Raw genomic sequence first — 19,465 nt, 5'->3', positions numbered from 1 at the left:
ACCCATTTCCCAATTAACTAATTACCTACAAGTAAACTGGATAATACAAAACAAGGCAGCTTTAGCTTGAATTATAAACTAGTTACTCTACTCAAGATAACTAGATAGAAATAACCTCTTCCCTCTCATGAATGCTGCATAGGACTGGTTGTCTGTCCATGTCTGTCACTTTGTCTGTAGTTTTGTTTAGTTGCTTAATTGTTGCTCTGTGTTTCATTTTTTTTTTTTTTAAAAAAAAGGCAGTTCTTTGACAAAAACTGACAAGCTGGCTCTATTATAGGAGTGCTGAACGCGACCGTATCTCCTTTAAAATGAGTATCACCACTGTCCCGGGCTGCAGCCTAAGATAATTAAATGACAATGTGGGTTGCAGAATGGTACTTGGTCTTATGGGCAGCTTTCTCCAGTGCTAGTGAGAACTGGAACCAACAGGTAACAAGACGCCCCTCCTTAAAATTATAGCTACAAAGGTTTAAAAAAATGTTGTCTGTTTTAATATCTGAAAGTATGAATGTGGCCACTGCATGCTTATGTCTGACTGGGCTTGAATGAACCAGTTTACTGTGTTCTGTATGTTTCAGTTCCAATTCAGCCGTTACTGTTGCAGCCCCCCCCCCCCCCCCCCCCCGGCTCAAAATTTCTGTCTGGGCGTTCTGGCCATTGGCACTAATGTAACAGGGATTCAAATGTCACCTGGGTATATATAATATTAAAGTTGTTTCGTACTGTTCTGTTAATTAAGAGCTGGCTCTGGAATTGGGGTATGGCCCATCATTTTTCAGACCCAGACTTGCTTTTAAAGTCTCTATGTCTGGGGTCAAAAATTGGTAGACAGGAAGAACAAGAGCAGAGCAGCTAAAAAATGACTGGTTTGTAAATTTATTGGACATGGCTAAAAAATCTATAATATTTGTAACAAAAAGATTAACTCAAAACTTTAACACAGGGTTGATAATCAAAAGACTACATAGGTAGCCTCAAAACAAAGATCTAATCCATCAACATCTACAGTTCTGGGCAAATATTCACATGTGTTAACCTTGCTTTTCAACCCCTTTAGCTCTGCTCATGACTGTTTTTGAACTGAAATATGTCAACCCCAAAACATGGTGTTTATGTTTAAAGGCTCACCCCAAGAAAGAGTCAATACTACACTGGAATCCCAAACACCGTGTTCTCACTGGCCTGGGATATGTCTATATTGTGATGTAATAAGACAGTGACCTTAACAGTCTGGAAAACAACTTGGAACAGTTTTACAACCTCAAGACTCTGGGGTTCAAGACCTTTATACAGGAGTAGCTTAGAGTCACTTGCATGTCAAATGTTTGCATAGCAATGCATCACAAAAAGTTAAAAACCACTGGCTTAAAGAATGTCTCTCTTACAACCGAGTCAAGTTTACAAAAACTGGTTTAAAGATGTATGTCTAACCTCTTTGTTTTTGTTACCACTGTTAAGCCATGGTTATTTTGGCAAACTGAGTCATACAAGAAACTGTTATGTTTCTATAACGGTACACTAACGATATTTCCAGTCTGCTAGTAGACTATATTTATAAGTTAAAAGTCTTACCTTGATACTAAAAAGACCTTCAATTCAGAAATTGTTATTTTTATTATAAACTATTAAAGATGATTAAGTCTTGAAACATTAACAACTATATTTATAAGTCATTCTAAGGACTAATATAATCAAGAACAGGAAAAATTTATCTAGACTCTTATGTTTTCAAGGTATAGTCTAAAACAAATAACTAAAAACAAATAGAAATTGTTTGACTCAAGTTGTCAAACTGTCAGAGGTTTGTTGAGTATGGCATTTAAGATACTTAAACTCATGACAGACAGACACTCAGATCCTAGCAGTGACTCCCAGGGTCTCCAATGGACAATTATGGTAATGGGACTGATGTAGGGTTCCCCTCTGTATGTATGAATATGCTTTATTATTATTGGTTAATAAAGAAGCTTCCTTGGCCTATAGCAGGGCAGAATATAGGTAGGTAGGTAGGAAAAAACTGAATGCAGGGAGAAAGAAGGCAGAGTCAGACAGATGCCATGTAGCTGCCAAAGGAAAAAGATGTCAGAACATTACTGGTAAACCACAGCCTCATGCCAATGTACAGATTAGCAGAAATGGGTTAATTTAAGATGTTAAGAGTTAGCTAGAAATATGCCTGATCCATTGGCTAAACAGTGTTGTGATTAATATAGTTTCTGTGTGATTATTCGGGTCTGAGTGGCCAGGAAACCAAAGTACAGACTCCATTTACATGCTACCACTGGGCGAGATTGCCCCAGTGTCTCACCTTCTGCCAAGACTCAGCCCAAACTGTGGATAAGCAGGACACTGGAGAGTTGATGCCCCACTTTGCCTAGGCACAATGAAGTCAATCTCCCCATATTCCTGCTCCACAGGAAAGCCTCTCCTCCTCCGGGCCTGGCAGCCAAGACTGCTGTCCTGGAGATCACAGGAGCCTGGGATGTCTGTCTAGATAACGACAATAAACTAGCCTCTGTCATTTTGGTTAATCCTTCTCAGATCTATGACACTGGCGGCTAAGCTAACTGTAGCTTTGTCAGCTAGACAACTAGGTCTCTTGTTTTTTTTTTTTTAAACAAACAGATTTGCCTTGTTCACAAGCTTTTTTTTTTTGGATTTTCGAGACAGGGTTTCTCCGTAGCTTTTGGTTTCTATCCTGGAACTAGCTCTTGTAGACCAGGCTGGCCTCGAACTCAGAGATCCGCCTGCCTCTGCCTCCCAAGTGCTGGGATTAAAGGCGTGCACCACCACCACCCAGCTCACAAGCTTCATACTAAAGAATAAACAGGTTTCAGATGTAACTTTTTATTAAAGGAACATACCATGCAAATGGCTGTTCTCAATAGTAACTATTCTTATCTCTGGTAAAAATATGTTTAAAAAGATAATAATTAAATTGGTTTATATGTAAAATGTCAAATGTTAATAAACATAATGCAAAAAAATACAGAAAACTATGAAACTGGCTTGGTATAACTATGTTGAAAGGCAGGTACCATAGGTTTTTCTGGTTACATTTCTCTGTACATTTCCTTAACAGTCAAAGAAATAGGAAAGCTTGATAGGACATTGGTCTTGGACGTTAATCTTATAGGGTACTGTATGACTTGCAAATTTGACTAAAAGTATATTGCTACACTGAGATTTCTTAGGCTTAGAGTTCAAGTAAAACTGATACAGCACCAAGTACTCACTATTCAGCCGAGAGCTCAAGATTTTAAATTTCCTTTTGTTGTCTTCTAAGTACAGACTTAAAGATGTTTTTCATCAGGCTAACCCAAAGCCGTAGCTTTTGCTATGTCTCCAAGCTGCAAATCATTTCTAACTGTTTCACAGATACTTTTTGACTGATTTCTCTGATGGAGGAAGGTCATTGGCTAATAAAGAAACTGCCTTGGCCCATTTGATTGGCCAGCCTTTAGGTGGGTGGAGTAAACAGAATAGAATGCTGGGAGAAAGAGGAAGTGAGCTTAGATGCAGGGCAGCTCCTCTCAGAGACAGCCACCATGCTCTCCTCTCCAGAGCAGATGCGATGAAGCTCCTACCCAGGATGGACGTAGGCTAGAATCTTCCCGGTAAGCGCACCTTGGGGTGCTACACACATAAATAGAAATGGGCCAAGCAGTGTTTAAAAGAATACCGTTTGTGTGTCATTATTTTAGGGCATAAGCTAGCCATGCGACTGGGAGCTGGGGCGGCATGAACACAGCCCACAGCTCCCACTACATTTCTCTACAAAATGGGTTCCAGTACAATAAAAATGTCTCCTTCATTTAACTGTATCAGAGAGCCCGAGCTTGAGCTCACGATAAAGGCTTTTTGCTTTTGTATACAAACTCGGACTCCTGGTGGTCTCTGGGGGCTCATGACATGGTATAACAGTATTCTTCATAATGTAGACAAATTTGAAGCATTTATTGATCTTTGTGTGGTTATTAAAAATACAAGTACATGTCAGTGTTTTGAAAAAGTATAAAGGCAAAATAAACAACTTTTATTCCCCCTCTATCAGGGGAGAAAGCACTCTATGGCAAAGAACAAAAAGAGAAAGAGAGGAAAGGAAAAGATATGTAAGTTAGTTGAAAACATGTAGATATTGTTCTCTGTCATCTTTCCCACTTAGCAACGATTGAACTGTTTTCCATTATTAAATTCTTCATAAGTATCTTTTTTGTTTTGTTTTTGCTTTTCGAGATAGGGTTTCTCTGTGTAACAGCGTTGGATGTCCTGGAACTTTTTGTAGACCAAGTTGGTCTCAAACTCACAGAGATCCACCTTCCTCTGCCTCCTGAGTGCTGATATTAAATGTGTGTGTGTAGTAAGGAGGATGCTTGTTCGCTTCCTGACTGCCCAGATTCCCAAAATAACCACACAGAAACTATATTAATTAAATCACTGCTTGGCCAATTACTTAAGTGCATTGCTAGCTAGCTCTTACATCTAGAATTAACCCATCTCCATTACTTTATATTTTATCATGAGGTTCGTGGCCTACCAGCAAGGTTTCAACATGTCTGTCTCTGACTCTGCCTCCTTTCTCCCAGCATTCAGTTTAGTTTTCCCCACCTAGTTCTGTTCTACCCTATCAGGCCAAGTCAGTTTCTTTATTAACCAATAGTATTTACAGCATACAGAGGGGAATCCCACATCAGGCGAGCATCACCACTGCCTGGTATAAATATCTTTTTAATATTTGTATTTTGTTAGATCTTTTGATAAAATCATAATTTGACTCCTCTCCTGTTACTGGGCACTTAGACTACTGCCAATTTCCTACATAAAGGCATATTCAGCACTACGTTGAACTTAACTACTCTCATAAATTCCTCTGGACTTCTAAAAGAGGAATTGCTAAGTCAAAGGGGAGGAGAATTGCTGAGGCTTTTATACATTTGATCAATGTGCTTTTCAGAAAGGCTGTGCTAATTGCTTGCCTCTCATGACATCTGAGAATATTTGCTCCATGACATACTATTTGGTGTGAGAATTAAAACTCTTTGAAATCTATAATAATTTGAGAGCTGGAAAAGTATTACCTTGTTATTGCTTCCATTTTCATTTCTTTGATTAATAGAAAGAGTTCAACTTAATATATTATCTATTTAATTCTATTCCTAAGATAGAGTGTTAACTTTCTATTGCCATAATGAAGTTCCCACAGTAATCAACTTGCAAAGGGTTAATTTTGATCCAGAGCTGTGAAGCACTCAGTCTATGATCAGTTAGTCTCATTATATTTGGGACAGTGGCAGGGAGGCTCATAAAGTCAGAGAACATGGCAGGGCACTGAACAGCCAACAGGGAGGATCCAGAGCCCACAGCTCCCTTTGTTGTCATTCCCTCAATCCCCTGAAGACTTCCTACATCCCCTTTCAAATGCTTCTAGGACGACTAAGGTTTTAGTACACAGGCCTTTGGGGATATCCCACACGCACACTATAACAGTCTGTTTAATTTTTTTGACCATTTTTATGCTAGATTATGTATTTCCATCATGACACAACAAATTTTCACACTCTGGATTGCTTTAAACAAAATTTCTTATTTCATATTCACTAAGGTGTTGGCTCGGCAGGATGCCTATCTAGAAATTCTATTTCAAATTTACCTGGATTGTTGACAAAAATCCAGGATTTTTTGTTTCCTGCTGGTTGTCAGTCTGAAAGCCACTCTTGGTTGTTTTCAGGTTTGCCTAAATTCTTGCTCAACACTATCATCCATCTTTAAATCAGCTATTCCCATCTTTAAATCTTTAAAGTTGCATCTTCTTCTGATTTCCCAGCAACAGAAAGTTCTGCACTTGTGATTAGATTAGACCCACCTTGATGACCTCACCATTCCAATTTCATGTGTGCCATGTAATATAAAATAGTCAGGTAGTAATGTCTTATGTGCATAGGCTCTGGGGACTGGCAAAACTGTTGGAAGGACAGTTTGGAACTATGACCGTCCTAGAGTGTTAGGTGTCAATTTTTATGACTTGTTTGTGTGATTTATGATAAATCTTCAGTGTACAAAGCTAACAAAGTGTGACAAACCACATTTCACAGCAGCAAAGGTTGCTGTGTGGTACTAAAGAGTTCTGTGTACAGTGCTGTGAACACTGGTGCTGAAACAAATTGTAGTCAAATACCCAAAACATAAGTGTAGTCCATCATTATCATGCAGCCCAATCTGCACAGGTTTTTTTTATCTTGTAAAACTGAAACTCTCTACTCATTCAACAAAAACTTTCTCTTCCATCCCTTCCCCAACACTAGATAATTACAAATCTGCTTTTTAATACTGGAATATTTGATACAGTCATCAAACACCTATTCTAGCTGTTGTTCCAGGCATTTTAAAAGTTATCAACTTCTCAGGCACGGTGGCACATGCATTGAGACCTAAGACTCTGGGACAGTTGTAGTTCCAAACTGTCCTTCTTCCAATAAATTTTGCTTATCCCCAGAACCTATGCATATAAGACATTACTACCTAACTATGTTATATTACAATGACAAACATGGTGGCACATCCCAGCAGAGGCAGATGGATTTCTGTGAGTTCGAGGCCAGCATGGTCTACATAGTCCAGACTACAACACAGGGTTACATAGTGAGAGATTCTGTCTCAAAAAAGCATACATATTTAATCCTCATTAAATCTTTGATGAGGTGGCTATTATTCCTAGTCTACAGATTAGGAAACAGCAGTATTGAGTAAACTTCCCAGGATGTCACAATGACAAAATGATCAAACAAGAATTTAAGGTGAGGTAATGTGGCTTTAAAGATCCTGCTAGAACCATGGCATTGTGAAAGTATTTACTATAGAGACAAACACATCAGACATGGATGTTATTTCTTGGTGCATGACATTTACACACTTCCTGTCAATTTAATCTAATATTTGGCTCTTAGTTAAAAGTTAGATTATGTTACCAAGGTAACACAGGTCCATTGACCTTTTAAAGAACTAATTTTTGCCAAGGTATTTGCTTGCAGAAAATGAAACAAAAACTACTTGGTATTTTATTTTAAGCAAATCACTTATAAGTTGTGCTATTCTATAATGCTGTATAAATACAAATCACAATTTATTATTAAAAATATTTTAAAGGAAAAAAATCAAGATTTTTCTCTATAGTTCCATGGACCGAAGGAAAAAATAACTACATTTACAACAACATAATCAATCTGTTTAACCTGCTAAATTAAAAGGCAAACTATATGTATAGGTCAGTCTCTATTTGTCATTCAAAGTCAGCAGAATTGTTTCAGCTTAAGGGGTGGGCCTCAGAACTCCTTATCTTGTTTTTTGTTTTTGTCTTGTTTCAGCTTAGTAAGCTTTTCATACAGACCAATTTGTCATCAGTCCTGTGGCGTCATTTACTATACATTCAAAACGGGCAGAGTCAACAGGAAGAAGGGTCGTCACGTTTCTCTGGGGCTAAAAGCTCGGCTGGGGTTGGGTTTCTATGATCACTGGGGAGGGGTTCCCAAAAGACAGCGCAGAGAAAAGGATCGCGTTATTCAATTACTTTCTATTTTACGTTTACTTGATTCACAAAAATAAACAGAAGGTCATGTCATCACCCACAGGCGAAGTGCTACCTCCGCTCGAAATACAGCAGAGAGCCGTGCGTGGGAAGCATCCCCGCGACCCCAGGATGCTCCAGGGAGGTGTCATCCCGCCCCTCTCCGCGCCCCGCCCGCCCGGCCGCCGGCCGCCCTCCCTCCCGCCCGGCCCCGGCCGCAGCGAGGCGGATGCTCACCGAGGCTTGGGTCTGGTCGCCCCCGCGGCCTGCAGCCGACTCCCAGCAGGGCCCCGACCCAGGCAGCCCGCCTTGCTCACCGCCAGCCGCTCCGCCCCAGCCGCCGACCATCCCGGCCCGGCTCTGTTTACAAGCCGCTTCTCGCGGTCCCACTCTCAAATGCTTCCCCGCGGCAGCCCGGCAGCCAGACCCGGACACACAGGGTTCCAGGCCGCGAGGACCGGCCCCTCCTGCGGGAGGAGCGGGCGGCCGGGCGGGGCCTGACCTCCTCCTCGCGTTGTTTCCTCCGCCGCCTTTATCACCCGCTCCGTCCCCTCCGCGTTCCTCCCAACGCCTAAAAGTTGTCACTTAGAACCTACCAGGACGGGGTCAGCTATCAACAGTTGCCACAGTTAAGAGAATCTCAGAAATAATGCTTTCCAAAAGTAGAAAAGAGCTGCTTTTCGTGTCTAGTTGGGTACGCGGGTGAAAAGGTGCGGTTGAGAGGGAAAGTCTCTAACCTGGCTGTGCATTCCCAGTTATGTTATAGCACGGGGTTAGGGTGGGAGTCACCTCTCCTGAAGTCTCCCAGTGACTAGCCACTTTTACAAGGACTGATGGTGTACATGTGGAGGTCATAGATGATAAAAAAAAAAAAAAAAAAAAGGTCCTATTGTCATTCGGGATGCTCACAGGCAAGGAGGTTGTCCATACACAGTGACAAGAAGTATGTAAGAACTCTTCCCCAATTCTTCTGCTTTCTTTCTTTTGTTTCCAGCCTTAATTCTCCATCACAGCATTTTTCTTAGTCGTTTTCTCAGTTAATAAGAATAAGAAGAGGGGCTGGGCAAAGTGGTGCATACCTTTAATCCCAGCATTGGCACTAGGGAGACAGAGGCAGGGGGACCTCTGTGAGTTCAGGCCAACCAGAGTTACAAAGTGAGATAGACCCTGTCTCGAAGCAAACCAGGCAGTGGTGGTGCATGCCTTTAACCTCAGCACTTGGAAGGCAAGGGCAAGCGGATCTCTGTGAATTCAAGGCCAACCTGGTCTACAAAGCGAGTTCCAAGACAGTCAAGGGTACACAGAAACCCTGTCTCGAAAATAAAAAAGAACAAAACAAGCAAAAAAAATGTTATAGCTCCCAAACATAGTATTTCCTACATGGTAATTATTATATTTTAAATTTTTCAAATTTAGGACGAATGTCCAAAATATAGACTGTAGTCAAGTCACTGAAACAAGAAGCACAATATAAACAGAAACAATTTTTCTCCTAGTTAAAGATTCCAGCACTCTTTGTGCTTGAATTTCACTATTGAAAGCAAATTCAGAGTATAAAACCTTAGATTGAAGAAAACAAATTCAAACACATTTTTTTAAATCCTTGTTTGAAAAACGACTAAATCTGCTTCCCATCACTAACACTGAGAGCCAACGATGACATCATCGGAAAAACCGCTGGCTAGTCATCATCTGGGAATATTTTGTTCCTCTAAATTCAAAATAGTTAAATTCATGTTGCCATTCAGGGGGCTGTCTGCTAGCATCACCCTCACTATTTTTAATAGACTGCATTTTTAGAGACATTTTTAGATTCGCAGAAGAGTTGGGGAAGAGTTCTTACATACTTCTCGTCACTGTGTATGGACAACCTCCTTGCCTGTGAGCATCCCGAACCACAATAGGACGTTTTTTTTATCATCTATGACCTCCACAGGTACACCATCAGTCTATAGTTTGCATTGGGACCAATATCTTTACCTACATTGTGCACTGACACCCACGGAGCCTCTGCTGTATGTTGTTTTACACTTTTGAGTTTTTGAGGGGCCCGCCACCCAGCTCCCAAATAAATCACATGTGGAGGCTTATTCTTAGTTATGAATGCACGCCTTACTTTGGCTTGTTTCTTCGCAGCTTTTCATAAATTATCCTGACTACATTTTACCTCTGGGCTTTTACCTTTCCTCATTTCTGTATACCTTTCTTCTTTCTCTGTGGCTTGCCGTGTAGCTGGGAGGCTGGCCCCCGACAGCCTCCTCTTTCACCTCCTTTCTCCTTTTATTTATATTCTGTTTGCCAGCCCTGCCTATCCTGGCTATTGGCCATTCAGCTCTTTATTAGGACCCTCAGGTGTTTTAGACAGGCACAGTAACTCAGCGTCACAGAGTTAAACAAATGCAGCCTAAACAAAAGTCACACACCAAAAAATAATATTCCCCAGCAGGCCTCTGTTGAGCAATCAGAACAATTTAGTACAGAACAGAAAGAATCGTCCATGTTCATCTAATCAACCATTGTCCACCGCTACTTTCTTCAAGACTGGGAGCAGCAGGACGACTTCAGACTGCATCGCTCTCTACCCCACTGGCATTGACTTGGTAGAAATAAGCTCTTTGTTTTTCTCTACTCAGCACTTGTTGTGGGGTTTTGTCACTGTAAAGAGACATGGTGGCAACTCTTTTTTGTTTGTTTGTTTGTTTTTTCGAACAGGGTTTCTCTATGTAACAGTCTTGGCTGTCCTGGAACTCTTTTAAGACCAGGCTGGCCTCGAAATCACTGAGATCCACCTGCCTCTGCCTCCCAAATGCTGGGATTAAAGGTGCACGCCATCACCACCTGGCTGAAACATTTAAGCGGGGCTGGCTTAAAGTTTCAGAGGTTGGGTTCATTATCCTCATGATGGGAACCATGAAGACAGGCAGGCAGATATGGTGCTGGAGAAGAAGCTGAGGATTTTACATCTTGACCCTCAGGTGGCAGGCAGAGAACTGACTTGAGCTTCTGAGACTTCAACATCCACCCCTAGTGACCCACTTCCTCCAACAAGGCCACACCTCCTAATAGTACCACTCCCTGTGGACCACGTATTCAAACATTTGAGTCTATGGAGCCATTCATATACATACTACAACACTCATGCTTCCTTAGGAAACCTGTGCCTACCTCTAAATCACAAGGTAAGTATATAATCTCTGCCAAGCCCATCCTACTACCTATGGTACCTTCATCTTGGTCTTGGTGGTGGATCCAAGGATGGACATTGCTTTGCTGTGGGCAAATACATGACAACAAGAAACTTTTTTTTTTTTTTTTTTTTTTTTTGGTTTTTCGAGACAGGGTTTCTCTGTGGTTTTGGAGCCTGTCCTGGAACTAGCTCTGTAGACCAGGCTGGTCTCGAACTCACAGAGATCCGCCTGCCTCTGCCTCCCAAGTGCTGGGATTAAAGGCGTGCGCCACCACCGCCCGGCGACAACAAGAAACTTTAGAGGATGTTTATTTTACCTTATAATTCAATGCTGTAGGAATTCCTACCACCAGTAGCCTTTAAGTTACCGCCCACTTGGGCGTGGCCTCTTATACTATTTATACTCTTTTTCTGGCTTCAGGATTTGGTTGCTCTTCTCCATTCCAGCAGAGGATTGTGATCTGTGAGTCTATCCCTAAATGAATAACCCTCTGTTATACTCAATTCTGAGCTAGTGTGGGATTTCTTTAAAGCATCCTTCATCAATTCAAGGGGATAGAGCCCAGCATGGCAGGGTAAAGAGAAATGGCTACATTCCATATTCATTTAGGAAGCAGGGCGAGGACAGCAAATAAGGTTGGGATAAGAAATCTCCAGACCCATTCATCCCCAGTGACCACTTCCTCGAGCTGGGCTCTACCCACAGCCTTCCCTCAGGTACGGACTAGGTGTTCAAACACATGAACCTATGGGGGGCATTTCACATTCTAACCACAGTAGCAGGTGACCCCTCAGCACCAGTCCCTGAAATTTTGCTATTTGAAATTTTGGAACCTATATTGCTTATTGGCCACAGGGCTGGAAAGATACAGTTTGGAGGCTTCCAGTGGCCAACTTTCCTGTCACATAGATAATATTTTTCTGAAGAAGGTAGGGTGGGGTGGGAGTAGGTGAAAATCAAGGGCTCAATGGAGATTTGGGGTTAAAGAGAGTGGAAAGCTAAGAAAAAGAGTCAATAACCTTTTCGGAGCCTATGATCTCCTTAGGTCTGAGCTAGCCTTGCCGCAGATTACAGTACTGGTTTAATCCTGGTTTGCTCATTTACAACTAGAAGTGTAACTTGCCTTTACGTACTTGTAGACACAGTTTTAGAAAACCACTCTTGGTTACTAGTCATTTCCTATTATTTCAGGTGTATTGGGGTATATTTGACAAACAGTTTCGCCCTATCCCTTCCATGTCCCCCTAAGGTCAGAAGCTTCATCAGATTTATGTTTTCCTTTTCCATACCATTTACTATGGTATCTAGTAAATAATCTCAATAAATGTTTGTTAAAGGCTGGAGATGTGGCTCAAGGTAGAGCCCTTGCTTAGCACACACAAGGCCTTGGATTCTGTCCCTAGCACAGCTTTTTACCACAAAACAAAGGTTGTTGGGATGAAACAGTGGAATTGGGAGTGTTGCTTAGTGGTAGAGAGATTGCCTAACATGTAAGGCCCTGAGTTTGATCCCCAGAACCCACTCTCCAAAGCAAACTAAAATAAAATGAAGTACCAAATGATGTGTAGGGAAATATCATTATTTTATGTTTTCATTAGGTTTCTTTTTTACTTTTAGCTCTTATTTAATAAAGTATTGCTTAAACAAGCATAGAATAAAGTTATGCTGTTTAAAAAAAAAAAAAACAAGCCAGGTGGTGGTGGCACATGTTTTTAGTCCCTCTACTGGGGAGGCAGAGGCAGGTCTGGTCTACAAAGTGAGTTCCAGGACTACCAGAGCTGTTGCACAGAGACCCTGCCTCAACAAACAAACAAACACATAGATAAAACAAAACTCTCACAAAAAAAAATAGTTTAGGACAAGCAAGATTGCTCATTGGATAAATGCTCTTGCCACACAAATCCGACAAGCTGAGTTTTATCCTTGAAACCCACTTTAAGATGCTGGATGCAGTGGGCTTCTGTCTGTAATTCCAATGCTCCTACTGTGAGAGGACAAGTAGAGCAGGAGAATCTCCCAGAAGCCCTCAGGGCAGCTAACCTAGAGGATATAGCATGACAGAAGGAAGAGCTACCTCCTCAGCCAGGTAGGAGGGAATCAGCTCCAAAAGTTGGCCTTTAACCTCTGTTGTGAAATATTTGAAGATGTGTTACACTTCTTTATGCTGTGGAATAGTCATCTAATGATGCAAAGATGTGTTGCATTCTTTATGTTACCTTTGTTTAACTCTGTGAAGCTGTGTTCCTTTGTCTAAAATACCTGATTGATCTAATAAAGAGCTGAACAGCCAATAGCAAGGCAGAAGAAAGGATGCTCAGGGCTGGCAGACAGAATAAATAGGAAGAGAAGAAGAGTAGAGAGGAGGAACAAGGAGAGAAGAATGAGAGAGGATGCCAAGGACCAGTCACCCGGACACACAGCAAGCCACGGAGCAAGAAGTAAAGAAAGGCATATAGAGAAAGACAAAAGCCTGGGGGCAAAAGGTATATGGAATAATTTAAGTTAAGAAAAGCTGGCTAGAGACAAGCCAAGCCAAGGCCAGATATTCATGAGAAAGAATAATCCTCTGTGTGATTTATTTGGGAGCTGGGTGTCAGGACCCCAAAGAGTGAAAAATAAAGAGTAAAAGAAAAACAACCAACAACGAACCTCAATGTGCACATATGGAGGCCAAAAAATGTGAGCCTATTTTCACGTTGACCAAAGGTTAGAGAGTTGGAACTTACCTCATAGTTCCTTCAAGGTTGTTGTGCTTCTACCTCAAACAAAGATCACATCTAGAAGTAGAGCAGAGTTCTGCTCGCTCAAGGTTGTTGTCAACGGGTGTGGCTAATAGCCTGACCTTGTATTTCAGGAAAAGAGAAGTAGATATATTCCTACCTCCCTGTAAGGAGATAACTTTGAATTCCACCCAGGGAGTGGTTTACCTACAGAATGTTTTGGTCTAGGCTATGAGCATGACTTTTTTTGTTCTAGCAACAGAATGTTTAAGTATGGATGTACTCAATTGATATGTTCATTTCCTTGTGCATGTTAACATCTTACTCCTACCTTTTGGGATGAAGGGTATTTTAAGCAGTTGGAAATTAAATGTGGGTGAATTTCAGTACTCACTGGAATTCCCTCCCAATACTATCCTATATGTTTCTTCGTTTTATTATTTTCTTTCACATCTTCATATTCTTTACAAATATTTTCTAAATTCCCACAGCTATACCCTGGCAAGAGGTATTTTTGTCAAGGCTGGTTCCTGGCATGCATGTGCATTAACATAGGTCATGCATGCATGTGTGCCCATGTACACACAAATAATAATTATTATAAGTAAAAATTTCTAAAACAATATTTTTAAACTTGCTAAAAAGGAAGGTTGTTTATAACTTAAAGTTTGCAAACTAAATGTGTTTATCCTATTCCTTAAGATATGCCGAAGTAAAGATGAGTAGAAAATTCATTAAAGTAAATATACCATGATTCAGTTGTTTCCTTAGGCAAATTAAAGCCATTTGAGATGTAGAGCTTGTGATGGCTATCTTTGTGCCAGCTTGACTCAAATTATGATCTCTATAGAGAAGAGAACCTCAAATGAGAAAATGCCTCCATAAGAACGGTCTATGTGCAAGGCTGTAGGACATTTCCTTTGTCATTGATTGGTGTGGGTGAACCACCCCTGGGCTGGTGGTACTATATTTCTATAAGATAGCAGGTTTAGCAAGCCAGGAAAAGCACACTAGTAAGCACTCCTCCATGGCCTCTGCATCAGTACCTGCCTCTAGGTTCCTGACATTTATGATTCCTGTCCTTTTTTTTGATGATGAACGGTGATGTGGAAGTGTAAGCCAAATAAACCCTTTTCTCCACAACTTGCTTTTGGTCATGGTATTTCATAATAGTAATAGTAGCCCTAACTAAGGCAAGTATTACAGTCACAGAGCAAATTTTTAAAGTATAGGTGAGTTGGTTGTTGAGCAGTTGACACCACCAAGGCTGTAGTCATCACTAAAGTATTGAAACAGTTCCCTATAGGCTGGTGAATAACTTCTTACGCTAAACTTCCTATGCATCCCAAATTTCTTTCTAAGGAACTTCCTCAGATCCAACACCTAGAGTGTTAATTCCTGACCCTACTTACTGAAGTGGTATCCTTAAGCCCCTGCTCTCACACCTTTTCCAATTAGCTTACAGGTAGGTCATACACATTTCAGTCTTTTGACTGTCATGTCTACAAATAGAGTAGCAAGGAATTACAGTGGACAAATGTAAATGGATGTTTCCTGTCCTGATCGCCTGTTCCCAATACCCGGCAGCCACTTTCCAAATTACCACACAAAGTCTTATACTAATTATAAACACACAGCCAATAGCTCAGGCTTGTTACTAACTAGCTCTTACAACTTAGATTAACCCATTCCTATTAATCTATGCCTTTGCCATGTGGCTTGTGGCTTTACCCGTTGCTCTAGCATGTCTTGCTCCCTGGGAAGCTGACTGGCATCTCCTGATTCCACTCTCTTTCTTTTCATCATTCTCAGTTTGACTTTCACACCTGACTTCCTGCCCAGCTACCAGCCTGTCAGGTTTTTATCAACCAATGACAGTAATCCATATTCATAATATAGAAAAAAATTGTTCCACAGCAGAAAGATTTTTTTAAAATATTTATTTATTTAGTATGTATACAATATTCTGTCTGTGTGTATGCCTGCAGGCCAGAAGAGGGCATCAGACGCCATTACAGGTGGCTGTGAGCCACCATGTGGTTGCTGGGAATTGAATTCAGGACCTTTGGAAGAACAGGCAATTCTCTTAACCTCTGAGTCATCTCTCCAGCCCAAGCAGAAAGATTTTCAGCAAAGCAAAATATCCAATGATTCTCCACCACTACTGCCTACCAAAGCTCTTTTAGCTAGGATGCTCAAAAATAAGTGATAGAAATTATAGGAAAAGTCTTAACCAAACAACCTGAATGTGCCTAATCAATTAACACATTCTGGAGAAAGCCCTTGTCCTCTAGGCAGAGGACCATGGATTACTATGAATCCCTATGAATAAAGAAGTTTGTGAAGAACTTATTGGTTGAGAGAACTGTCCAGAAATTTCAAAGTTTACAAAAGAGAATGCACCTCAATCCTGATGCTGAACAGAATCATTTTGCACAATACGTTATCAGCTTCTTTCTAGGAAAAGTTCGGGAGTCCGGCAAAGTGTCTTCATGAGATGAACACCGTGGAGAAACTCTGGTTCTCAAGAGGTTTTCTTGCAGGTTGAATTCCCAGAGAAGAAACTGGAAAAGTAAGCTTAGTGTACAGGAAATGGGTACTCATGCAAGAAAGGGGAGAGAGCTGAAATGAGCAGAGGAAAAGGTGCAGCCCCAAGGCACAACCACAGCCCCAGCTCACCCCACAAAGACCTCCAAGACAGGGATCCTTCAGATGTTTGGTGGAGATTCTGAGTAAGGAAAGAACAGCAGTACACTGGCAAACTGACTCTCTGAATAAGAAAAAAAATGCACAAGCAATCTGACCTCTAGATAAACATCACAGAACATCAAATCAATGTTTACCACCAGGCCTTGAGAGACAGTGGAGGATGGTGCCAACATGGCACTGCCCAAGACGATCAGATTATTCTGCCATATCCACTGGTCACTGGAAGTGTTTTGTAAGGAGGGCCCGATTGTTCTTCCTAGCCATCCGGCTATCTTACACCTGAAATAATCACACAGAAACTGTATTCATTAAATCACTGCTTGGCCCATTAGATCTAACTTCTTATTGGCTAACTCTTACATCTAATTTAACCTATCTCCATTAATCTGTGTATCACCATGTATCTATGGCTTACTGGCAAGATTCTAACCAGCGTCCATCTCAGGCAGAGGATCCATGGCTTCTCCCTCTGCCTCTTCTTCCCTTCATTCCATTTAGTTTTCCCTGCCTAGCTCTGTTTCCCTATAGGTCTGCTATAGGCCCAAAGCAGTTCCTTTATTAACCAATGAAAGCAACACATAGACAGAAGGACCTCCTACACCAGAAGTGGACCTCTATGATAGGAGTTGCATAGCCCTGGACAAGTCAACTTTCAGCAGTCGACAGAGTCCCTAAAGAGGATGACTGCTGAGGGAAATGTGCTGATGATGTCCCTAGCAGAAGCAGCAAAGAGGTCTCTCTGAATCTATACAGTACATTGCACTCTGCTGTGCTTGCTAGGGGAAAAGTCCCTTCCAGTATCTCCAGTAGAGCTAGAGTACAAACCTATGAGAGGATCTCCAGCAGCCCAAACAAAAACATCCAGGAAGCGGCAATGACAAAGGCAACTACAGATGTTCTGAAAATCATACAGAACCTCTAAAGGGGCAAGACCGTCACACATGGCAGAATATGTGTGATCTCAGCACCTGGGAAAAGGAACATGTGCTAGCCTTAGCTACCTAGTGAGTTCTAGGCTGGCCTGGGCTACAGTGAGACCCTGTCTCAAAACAAGATTTTGAGCCTGCCCTGAAGGTTAAGTAGACTTAAGGATGAAAAGCATAAAAGATTGAATAGAGGCAGTATTGTACTATGATTAAACAGTGCCTCTGTAATGCCACCAATTGGGAATAAGACCACTATCACACTTGAAAGCCAAATTTTGAGGCAAGCTTTAACTAAATACTGGCCAGGTATATGGGCCCTGGCCAGGTCCTGACCAGTACCTCCAATGGGGGAGCATCCATCCTGACCTGGATCTCCAGTAGGGGCAAGGAATCGTCCTGACCTGTAGAGTGTGAACCTCTCACCCACCCACATGTGATCAAGCATGCCTGGTGCAGATAGTTCAAACAAACTTGTTTAGGGGAGGTTTGTTATCTCCCATAAACAATAACGTCCAGCATTTCAGAATCTGTCTGTCCTTGGGCAAGGGATTTGCAGATCAGAGGCATTTTTGTTTCACGAATCTCTTAAGCATAGTAATTAAAACAAAATGTAACTTTAGTCTTCACACCTCAAGCATTAGTTTTGGGCCTCACAAAAATGGTTGCTCTTTGTCTCAGTTTCCAATACAGTCAACTAGGATGGTGATGATGATGATGACAGGAATAGTGAAGATATTATCTGCCTGGTCTGTCATAGAAATGAGTCAGTTCACATGAAGAACTTGTTAACATTTTCTGCAAATATTTGCCAGCCCTCACAATGGCCTGTTATTGCAAGAAAATAAAAGAGCAGCATAATAGGTTTTCTGTCCCTTCCCACCACGAATAGGTGTTCAGCTGCAACCTCCAGCTCACTTCTGCTTGATCCAGAAACTCCCTTCTCTGTCTCTGCAAACCCCGCCCTCTCAGAGAATCTCCAGCAAACAAAAAGGCTCTGAAAAGCCCAGCTCCACATTCTTGGCAGCTATGGCAGTTCCTCCTATGAAGCTGTCAATGGTCCAAGACCCTGCCACTGCTGCTAGACAAAGTCCAGCAATTCGACTTTGCAATTCGCCAGCACTCTTTTACTTTCATTTTTAATGATTCTCACTATGCGTTACTGTTAGTATTCATCTGGCAGGATGCACTTAGGCAGTGCCCTGGCCTATGGCAGGGTCCAATGGCTGCTATGTCACTACGTAGTCCGTACATCGGTGCAAAAGTTTCCTTTAAGAGACAAGTTGCACCCATTCCTGCTCTCTTCCCACTGTCCTTCAGAAGAGGCAAGCAGGTTTCTGCCTTTCTCTCTTTCTCTCTTCACTCCCCTTTACCTGAGCTCTGTCTGTATGGTATGTTTGTCTGCCCCTCACCGGCCATGGGCTCTCACCCACCTCCAATGTCCTTGTCCCGCAGAACCATTACATTGGTGACATGACTCTGCTGGATTCTTCCCGTGGTCCCTTCCACCCGTGGACAGGCACCCTGAGGCACGAGGGGCCCTGACTGCAGACTGGTAACCCACTTTCCAACTATGCGTCCACTGGGATACTTCGCACAACACTACCTACAATTGGTGAGATCCTCTCTTCCCTGGTGGCTTTCACAATCACCTCCAACGTTTCCCATGAGTGCGACTTCTAGGCCTCATGCCCTTGGCCTCCACTTTAACCGAACAGTTTGTGCCTTCATTTCTCAGACCTACAGGTCTTTCAGACTCCATGTCCTTTGTGCCTAGTGCCCTCGGCCCTGCCTCCACTGAGTAGTGCCATTGTGTTTCAGACCTATGGGTCTTTCAGGCTATGGCCCTTCCTTGGCTTCACGCCTTCTCTCTCAGACTTTGCATCCTTCAGACTTAGTGCCCCCGCCCTCATTCTTTTGGTTGACAACCATAGAACAACCACAGCCATTGATCCTCACTTTAAAAAAAATCCATTGAGTCCTTCTGCCTCACTCATGGGAAACAAGTCAACAAAAAGGTATATGCTCATTCACTCCTCTGGGATGTCTTTAACTCACTCACCTCTACACTAACATCCCCTAGATAACAACTCAAATAGACCACCCAACGGCTCTTTAAATCTCACAAGGTTTGCAGGGCCTTTCTAACTTCTGCCAGCAGACAGGTAAATGGAAGGAGTAACAATATGTGGACAGGTGTCATCTTGGTTAAAGGCAAGTCAGATATCTTAACCACCATCTTTAATAAGGGTGGCCACTGTGCTGTGCCACTCAACCCCGGGTGGACGGGTGGGTGGTGACTGGGGCAGGGAGGAGCTGCAGACTCATGCAGCTCTGCCCCTAAGTTAGCGGCACCCACAG

At 42.1% G+C, this 19,465-nt stretch overlaps 1 protein-coding gene across 3 annotated transcripts in view; it reads right to left on the bottom strand.

Annotated features, from left to right (window-relative positions):
* The window catches only part of Plekhm3 (pleckstrin homology domain containing M3), a 178,141-nt gene extending 170,200 nt beyond the window's left edge, over positions 1-7,941 (bottom strand). For all 3 annotated transcript variants that reach the window (XM_057761522.1, XM_057761521.1, XM_057761523.1), the window contains exon 1: positions 7,802-7,941. The gene's annotated coding sequence lies outside the window, so the exon portion shown is untranslated. The remainder of the gene's footprint in view (positions 1-7,801) is intronic.
* Positions 7,942-19,465: the final 11,524 nt, after the last annotated feature.

Source organism: Chionomys nivalis, chromosome 2 (assembly GCF_950005125.1).
Source record: "Chionomys nivalis chromosome 2, mChiNiv1.1, whole genome shotgun sequence".
Taxonomy (NCBI): domain Eukaryota; kingdom Metazoa; phylum Chordata; class Mammalia; order Rodentia; family Cricetidae; genus Chionomys; species Chionomys nivalis.
Note: the sequence above shows the minus strand (reverse complement) of the source record. Positions and strands in the feature narration are given on the sequence as shown.